Source organism: Megalopta genalis, unplaced genomic scaffold (genome assembly GCF_051020955.1).
Source record: "Megalopta genalis isolate 19385.01 unplaced genomic scaffold, iyMegGena1_principal scaffold0057, whole genome shotgun sequence".
Taxonomy (NCBI): Eukaryota; Metazoa; Arthropoda; class Insecta; order Hymenoptera; family Halictidae; genus Megalopta; species Megalopta genalis.
This window is the reverse complement of record NW_027476126.1, coordinates 750,001-760,000: the sequence shown is the minus strand read 5'-3', so window position 1 is coordinate 760,000 and position 10,000 is coordinate 750,001.

Below are 10,000 nucleotides of genomic sequence, written 5' to 3'. Positions count from 1 at the left end.
TTTCAAAGTCCCAACGTACCGATCAAGAGTAAAGTACCATTTTCCTACATTAGATTTCGTTCTAAATGCTTAATCCCTATGTAAAAACGTTAGTTAAGCAAGAATATCGTATTTTTAAAAAAATCTAATGATAGGATTTTCCAGAAAATTGAAAAAACCGAAAAATGTCAAGAGTAAAGTGCCATTTTCTGACATTAGATTTCGTTCTAAATGCTTAATCCCTATGTAGAAACGGTAGTTAAGCAAGAATATCGTATTTTTAAAAAAATCTAATGATAGGATTTTTCAGAAAATTGAAAAAACCGTAAAATGTCAAGAGTAAAGTGCCTTTATTTTAAACAATGTATCGTTCTAAATGCTTAATCCCTATGTAAAAAAGTTATTTTAGCAGGAATATGTTATTGAAAAAAATTAGAAAAATTTATTTTAGCCGTAAATCGAAAATAATGGGGACACCGGAGCTGTTCGAAGCGCCGAGCGCGCCGCGTACGCCCGAATATTTTCAAAGTCCCAACGTACCGATCAAGAGTAAAGTACCATTTTCCTACATTAGATTTCGTTCTAAATGCTTAATCCCTATGTAAAAACGTTAGTTAAGCAAGAATATCGTATTTTTAAAAAAATCTAATGATAGGATTTTCCAGAAAATTGAAAAAACCGAAAAATGTCAAGAGTAAAGTGCCATTTTCTGACATTAGATTTCGTTCTAAATGCTTAATCCCTATGTAGAAACGTTAGTTAAGCAAGAATATCGTATTTTTAAAAAAATCTAATGATAGGATTTTTCAGAAAATTGAAAAAACCGTAAAATGTCAAGAGTAAAGTGCCCTTACTTTAAACAATGTATCGTTCTAAATGCTTAATCCCTATGTAAAAAAGTTATTTAAGCAGGAATATGTTATTGAAAAAAATTAGAAAAATTTATTTTAGCCGTAAATCGAAAATAATGGATCGAGCGAATCGGTCGATTGCGCCGAGACGCGCTATGATGCAACAGACGAGCGATTGGAACGCCCGAATATTTTCAAAGTCCCAACGTACCGATCAAGAGTAAAGTACCATTTTCCTACATTAGATTTCGTTCTAAATGCTTAATCCCTATGTAAAAACGTTAGTTAAGCAAGAATATCGTATTTTTAAAAAAATCTAATGATAGGATTTCCCAGAAAATTGAAAAAACCGAAAAATGTCAAGAGTAAAGTGCCATTTTCTGACATTAGATTTCGTTCTAAATGCTTAATCCCTATGTAGAAACGTTAGTTAAGCAAGAATATCGTATTTTTAAAAAAATCTAATGATAGGATTTTTCAGAAAATTGAAAAAACCGTAAAATGTCAAGAGTAAAGTGCCCTTACTTTAAACAATGTATCGTTCTAAATGCTTAATCCCTATGTAAAAAAGTTATTTAAGCAGGAATATGTTATTGAAAAAAATTAGAAAAATTTATTTTAGCCGTAAATCGAAAATAATGGATCGAGCGAATCGGTCGATTGCGCCGAGACGCGCTATGATGCAACAGACGAGCGATTGGAACGCCCGAATATTTTCAAAGTCCCAACGTACCGATCAAGAGTAAAGTACCATTTTCCTACATTAGATTTCGTTCTAAATGCTTAATCCCTATGTAAAAACGTTAGTTAAGCAAGAATATCGTATTTTTAAAAAAATCTAATGATAGGATTTTCCAGAAAATTGAAAAAACCGAAAAATGTCAAGAGTAAAGTGCCATTTTCTGACATTAGATTTCGTTCTAAATGCTTAATCCCTATGTAGAAACGTTAGTTAAGCAAGAATATCGTATTTTTAAAAAAATCTAATGATAGGATTTTTCAGAAAATTGAAAAAACCGTAAAATGTCAAGAGTAAAGTGCCCTTACTTTAAACAATGTATCGTTCTAAATGCTTAATCCCTATGTAAAAAAGTTATTTAAGCAGGAATATGTTATTGAAAAAAATTAGAAAAATTTATTTTAGCCGTAAATCGAAAATAATGGATCGAGCGAATCGGTCGATTGCGCCGAGACGCGCTATGATGCAACAGACGAGCGATTGGAACGCCCGAATATTTTCAAAGTCCCAACGTACCGATCAAGAGTAAAGTACCATTTTCCTACATTAGATTTCGTTCTAAATGCTTAATCCCTATGTAGAAACGTTAGTTAAGCAAGAATATCGTATTTTTAAAAAAATCTAATGATAGGATTTTCCAGAAAATTGAGAAAACCGAAAAATGTCAAGAGTAAAGTGCCATTTTCTGACATTAGATTTCGTTCTAAATGCTTAATCCCTATGTAGAAACGTTAGTTAAGCAAGAATATCGTATTTTTAAAAAAATCTAATGATAGGATTTTTCAGAAAATTGAAAAAACCGTAAAATGTCAAGAGTAAAGTGCCCTTATTTTAAACAATGTATCGTTCTAAATGCTTAATCCCTATGTAAAAAAGTTATTTAAGCAGGAATATGTTATTGAAAGAAATTAGAAAAATTTATTTTAGCCGTAAATCGAAAATAATGGATCGAGCGAATCGGTCGATTGCGCCGAGACGCGCTATGATGCAACAGACGAGCGATTGGAACGCCCGAATATTTTCAAAGTCCCAACGTACCGATCAAGAGTGAAGTGCCATTTTCTGACATTAGATTTCGTTCTAAATGCTTAATCCCTATGTAGAAACGTTAGTTAAGCAAGAATATCGTATTTTTAAAAAAATCTAATGATAGGATTTTTCAGAAAATTGAAAAAACCGTAAAATGTCAAGAGTAAAGTGCCCTTACTTTAAACAATGTATCGTTCTAAATGCTTAATCCCTATGTAAAAAAGTTATTTAAGCAGGAATATGTTATTGAAAAAAATTAGAAAAATTTATTTTAGCCGTAAATCGAAAATAATGGATCGAGCGAATCGGTCGATTGCGCCGAGACGCGCTATGATGCAACAGACGAGCGATTGGAACGCCCGAATATTTTCAAAGTCCCAACGTACCGATCAAGAGTAAAGTACCATTTTCCTACATTAGATTTCGTTCTAAATGCTTAATCCCTATGTAAAAACGTTAGTTAAGCAAGAATATCGTATTTTTAAAAAAATCTAATGATAGGATTTTCCAGAAAATTGAAAAAACCGAAAAATGTCAAGAGTAAAGTGCCATTTTCTGACATTAGATTTCGTTCTAAATGCTTAATCCCTATGTAGAAACGTTAGTTAAGCAAGAATATCGTATTTTTAAAAAAATCTAATGATAGGATTTTTCAGAAAATTGAAAAAACCGTAAAATGTCAAGAGTAAAGTGCCCTTATTTTAAACAATGTATCGTTCTAAATGCTTAATCCCTATGTAAAAAAGTTATTTAAGCAGGAATATGTTATTGAAAAAAATTAGAAAAATTTATTTTAGCCGTAAATCGAAAATAATGGATCGAGCGAATCGGTCGATTGCGCCGAGACGCGCTATGATGCAACAGACGAGCGATTGGAACGCCCGAATATTTTCAAAGTCCCAACGTACCGATCAAGAGTAAAGTACCATTTTCCTACATTAGATTTCGTTCTAAATGCTTAATCCCTATGTAAAAACGTTAGTTAAGCAAGAATATCGTATTTTTAAAAAAATCTAATGATAGGATTTTCCAGAAAATTGAAAAAACCGAAAAATGTCAAGAGTAAAGTGCCATTTTCTGACATTAGATTTCGTTCTAAATGCTTAATCCCTATGTAGAAACGTTAGTTAAGCAAGAATATCGTATTTTTAAAAAAATCTAATGATAGGATTTTTCAGAAAATTGAAAAAACCGTAAAATGTCAAGAGTAAAGTGCCCTTACTTTAAACAATGTATCGTTCTAAATGCTTAATCCCTATGTAAAAAAGTTATATAAGCAGGAATATGTTATTGAAAAAAATTAGAAAAATTTATTTTAGCCGTAAATCGAAAATAATGGATCGAGCGAATCGGTCGATTGCGCCGAGACGCGCTATGATGCAACAGACGAGCGATTGGAACGCCCGAATATTTTCAAAGTCCCAACGTACCGATCAAGAGTAAAGTACCATTTTCCTACATTAGATTTCGTTCTAAATGCTTAATCCCTATGTAAAAACGTTAGTTAAGCAAGAATATCATATTTTTAAAAAAATCTAATGATAGGATTTTCCAGAAAATTGAAAAAACCGAAAAATGTCAAGAGTAAAGTGCCATTTTCTGACATTAGATTTCGTTCTAAATGCTTAATCCCTATGTAGAAACGTTAGTTAAGCAAGAATATCGTATTTTTAAAAAAATCTAATGATAGGATTTTTCAGAAAATTGAAAAAACCGTAAAATGTCAAGAGTAAAGTGCCCTTATTTTAAACAATGTATCGTTCTAAATGCTTAATCCCTATGTAAAAAAGTTATTTTAGCAGGAATATGTTATTGAAAAAAATTAGAAAAATTTATTTTAGCCGTAAATCGAAAATAATGGGGACACCGGAGCTGTTCGAAGCGCCGAGCGCGTCGCGTACGCCCGAATATTTTCAAAGTCCCAACGTACCGATCAAGAGTAAAGTACCATTTTCCTACATTAGATTTCGTTCTAAATGCTTAATCCCTATGTAAAAACGTTAGTTAAGCAAGAATATCGTATTTTTAAAAAAATCTAATGATAGGATTTCCCAGAAAATTGAAAAAACCGAAAAATGTCAAGAGTAAAGTGCCATTTTCTGACATTAGATTTCGTTCTAAATGCTTAATCCCTATGTAGAAACGTTAGTTAAGCAAGAATATCGTATTTTTAAAAAAATCTAATGATAGGATTTTTCAGAAAATTGAAAAAACCGTAAAATGTCAAGAGTAAAGTGCCCTTACTTTAAACAATGTATCGTTCTAAATGCTTAATCCCTATGTAAAAAAGTTATTTAAGCAGGAATATGTTATTGAAAAAAATTAGAAAAATTTATTTTAGCCGTAAATCGAAAATAATGGATCGAGCGAATCGGTCGATTGCGCCGAGACGCGCTATGATGCAACAGACGAGCGATTGGAACGCCCGAATATTTTCAAAGTCCCAACGTACCGATCAAGAGTAAAGTACCATTTTCCTACATTAGATTTCGTTCTAAATGCTTAATCCCTATGTAAAAACGTTAGTTAAGCAAGAATATCGTATTTTTAAAAAAATCTAATGATAGGATTTTCCAGAAAATTGAAAAAACCGAAAAATGTCAAGAGTAAAGTGCCATTTTCTGACATTAGATTTCGTTCTAAATGCTTAATCCCTATGTAGAAACGTTAGTTAAGCAAGAATATCGTATTTTTAAAAAAATCTAATGATAGGATTTTTCAGAAAATTGAAAAAACCGTAAAATGTCAAGAGTAAAGTGCCCTTACTTTAAACAATGTATCGTTCTAAATGCTTAATCCCTATGTAAAAAAGTTATTTAAGCAGGAATATGTTATTGAAAAAAATTAGAAAAATTTATTTTAGCCGTAAATCGAAAATAATGGATCGAGCGAATCGGTCGATTGCGCCGAGACGCGCTATGATGCAACAGACGAGCGATTGGAACGCCCGAATATTTTCAAAGTCCCAACGTACCGATCAAGAGTAAAGTACCATTTTCCTACATTAGATTTCGTTCTAAATGCTTAATCCCTATGTAGAAACGTTAGTTAAGCAAGAATATCGTATTTTTAAAAAAATCTAATGATAGGATTTTCCAGAAAATTGAGAAAACCGAAAAATGTCAAGAGTAAAGTGCCATTTTCTGACATTAGATTTCGTTCTAAATGCTTAATCCCTATGTAGAAACGTTAGTTAAGCAAGAATATCGTATTTCTAAAAAAATCTAATGATAGGATTTTTCAGAAAATTGAAAAAACCGTAAAATGTCAAGAGTAAAGTGCCCTTATTTTAAACAATGTATCGTTCTAAATGCTTAATCCCTATGTAAAAAAGTTATTTAAGCAGGAATATGTTATTGAAAGAAATTAGAAAAATTTATTTTAGCCGTAAATCGAAAATAATGGATCGAGCGAATCGGTCGATTGCGCCGAGACGCGCTATGATGCAACAGACGAGCGATTGGAACGCCCGAATATTTTCAAAGTCCCAACGTACCGATCAAGAGTGAAGTGCCATTTTCTGACAGTAGATTTCGTTCTAAATGCTTAATCCCTATGTAGAAACGTTAGTTAAGCAAGAATATCGTATTTTTAAAAAAATCTAATGATAGGATTTTTCAGAAAATTGAAAAAACCGTAAAATGTCAAGAGTAAAGTGCCCTTACTTTAAACAATGTATCGTTCTAAATGCTTAATCCCTATGTAAAAAAGTTATTTAAGCAGGAATATGTTATTGAAAAAAATTAGAAAAATTTATTTTAGCCGTAAATCGAAAATAATGGATCGAGCGAATCGGTCGATTGCGCCGAGACGCGCTATGATGCAACAGACGAGCGATTGGAACGCCCGAATATTTTCAAAGTCCCAACGTACCGATCAAGAGTAAAGTACCATTTTCCTACATTAGATTTCGTTCTAAATGCTTAATCCCTATGTAAAAACGTTAGTTAAGCAAGAATATCGTATTTTTAAAAAAATCTAATGATAGGATTTTCCAGAAAATTGAAAAAACCGAAAAATGTCAAGAGTAAAGTGCCATTTTCTGACATTAGATTTCGTTCTAAATGCTTAATCCCTATGTAGAAACGTTAGTTAAGCAAGAATATCGTATTTTTAAAAAAATCTAATGATAGGATTTTTCAGAAAATTGAAAAAACCGTAAAATGTCAAGAGTAAAGTGCCCTTATTTTAAACAATGTATCGTTCTAAATGCTTAATCCCTATGTAAAAAAGTTATTTAAGCAGGAATATGTTATTGAAAAAAATTAGAAAAATTTATTTTAGCCGTAAATCGAAAATAATGGATCGAGCGAATCGGTCGATTGCACCGAGACGCGCTATGATGCAACAGACGAGCGATTGGAACGCCCGAATATTTTCAAAGTCCCAACGTACCGATCAAGAGTAAAGTACCATTTTCCTACATTAGATTTCGTTCTAAATGCTTAATCCCTATGTAAAAACGTTAGTTAAGCAAGAATATCGTATTTTTAAAAAAATCTAATGATAGGATCTTCCAGAAAATTGAAAAAACCGAAAAATGTCAAGAGTAAAGTGCCATTTTCTGACATTAGATTTCGTTCTAAATGCTTAATCCCTATGTAAAAACGTTAGTTAAGCAAGAATATCGTATTTTTAAAAAAATCTAATGATAGGATTTTCCAGAAAATTGAAAAAACCGAAAAATGTCAAGAGTAAAGTGCCATTTTCTGACATTAGATTTCGTTCTAAATGCTTAATCCCTATGTAGAAACGTTAGTTAAGCAAGAATATCGTATTTTTAAAAAAATCTAATGATAGGATTTTTCAGAAAATTGAAAAAACCGTAAAATGTCAAGAGTAAAGTGCCCTTATTTTAAACAATGTATCGTTCTAAATGCTTAATCCCTATGTAAAAAAGTTATTTAAGCAGGAATATGTTATTGAAAGAAATTAGAAAAATTTATTTTAGCCGTAAATCGAAAATAATGGATCGAGCGAATCGGTCGATTGCGCCGAGACGCGCTATGATGCAACAGACGAGCGATTGGAACGCCCGAATATTTTCAAAGTCCCAACGTACCGATCAAGAGTGAAGTGCCATTTTCTGACAGTAGATTTCGTTCTAAATGCTTAATCCCTATGTAGAAACGTTAGTTAAGCAAGAATATCGTATTTTTAAAAAAATCTAATGATAGGATTTTCCAGAAAATTGAAAAAACCGAAAAATGTCAAGAGTAAAGTGCCATTTTCTGACATTAGATTTCGTTCTAAATGCTTAATCCCTATGTAGAAACGTCAGTTAAGCAAGAATATCGTATTTTTAAAAAAATCTAATGATAGGATTTTCCAGAAAATTGAAAAAACCGAAAAATGTCAAGAGTAAAGTGCCATTTTCTGACATTAGATTTCGTTCTAAATGCTTAATCCCTATGTAGAAACGTTAGATAAGCAAGAATATCGTATTTTTAAAAAATCTAATGATAGGATTTTTCAGAAAATTGAAAAAACCGTAAAATGTCAAGAGTAAAGTGCCCTTATTTTAAACAATGTATCGTTCTAAATGCTTAATCCCTATGTAAAAAAGTTATCTAAGCAAGAATATGTTATTGAATAAAATGAGAAAAATTTATTTTAGCCGTAAATCGAAAAAAAGACTGTTCGTTTCTCTGTCTCTCTCGCGCGATCGAAGTATTGATGTTTCCCGGCAAAGTAATGGGATATTAATTAAACTTTATACACGAAATTACTCGTTTTGATCCCCGCTACACAGCCGTATACTTTTTATAATTTTGTGGAATCGGGAACCTTGCAATATTTAACATAACGCGGATCGACTGTCTCTGTCTCTTTCTAGATCGGAAGAATCGATGTTTCCCGGCAAACTAATGGGATATTAATTAAACTTTATACACAAAATTACTCGTTTTGATCCCCGCTACACAGCCGTATACTTTTTATAATTTTATGGAATCGGTAACCTTGAGATATTTAACATAACGCGGATCGACTGTCTCTGTCTCTTTCTAGATCGGAAGAATCGATGTTTCCCGGCAAACTAATGGGATATTAATTAAACTTTATACACGAAATTACTCGTTTTGATCCCCGCTACACAGCCGTATACTTTTTATAATTTTGTGGAATCGGGAACCTTGAAATATTTAACATAACGCGGATCGTCTGTCTCTGTCTCTTTCTAGATCGGAAGAATCGATGTTTCCCGGCAAACTATTGGGAGTTTAATTAAACTTTATACATGAAATTACTCGTTTTGATCCCCGCTACACAGCCGTATACTTTTTATAATTTTGTGGAATCGGGAACCTTGAAATATTTAACATAACGCGGATCGACTGTCTCTGTCTCTTTCTAGATCGGAATAATCGATGTTTCCCGGCAAACTAATGGGATATTAATTAAACTTTATACACGAAATTACTCGTTTTGATCCCTGCTACACAGCCGTATACTTTTTATAATTTTGTGGAATCGGGAACCTTGAAATATTTAACATAACGCGGATCGTCTATCTCTGTCTCTTTCTAGATCGGAAGAATCGATGTTTCCCGGCAAACTAATGGGATATTAATTAAACTTTATACACGAAATTACTCGTTTTGATCCCTGCTACACAGCCGTATACTTTTTATAATTTTGTGGAATCGGGAACCTTGAAATATTTAACATAACGCGGATCGTCTATCTCTGTCTCTTTCTAGATCGGAAGAATCGATGTTTCCCGGCAAACTAATGGGAGTTTAATTAAACTTTATGCATCAAATCATTCAGTTTGACTCCTGCAACACAACCAAACACTCTCTGTAATTTTCTGAACTGAAAAACCACTGAAATTGCGCTCGAAATGCGGAGCGACGGGTCGACGCGTCTGCACTGTGCGACAGCTAGTCAAAACGTCCGAACAGCGTATTGTTTTCGATCTCTTGGTATAATATTCGTATTCCTTGCTGTGTATAGCTTCCGATCGATTATTGCAATGGTCAAAGTTCCAGCGGCGTAATGCTTTCCATAAGATTACATTAATATAACCAGCGGCATATTGCTTTCTATCTTGTAATGAAAATTTTATAACCAAGTACCAACGGCGTATTGCTTTCGTTCGGATAATGGAGATTTTACAACCAAGTACCAGCGGTTTCTGTCTTATAATTAAATTATTATAATAAAATAAAGTACCAGCGGCGTGTTACTTTCGTTCGGATAATGGAGATTTTATGTCCAGCGGCGTAGTGCTTTCTATCTTATAATGTAATTCTTATTACAAAGTACCAGCGGCGTATTGCTTCGTACCAGCGGCGTATTGCTTTTTTTTCCAGCGGCGTATTGGTTCGTACCAGCGGCGTATTGCTTTTTTTTCCAGCGGCGTATTGGTTCGTACCAGCGGCGTGTTGTTTTTTTACCA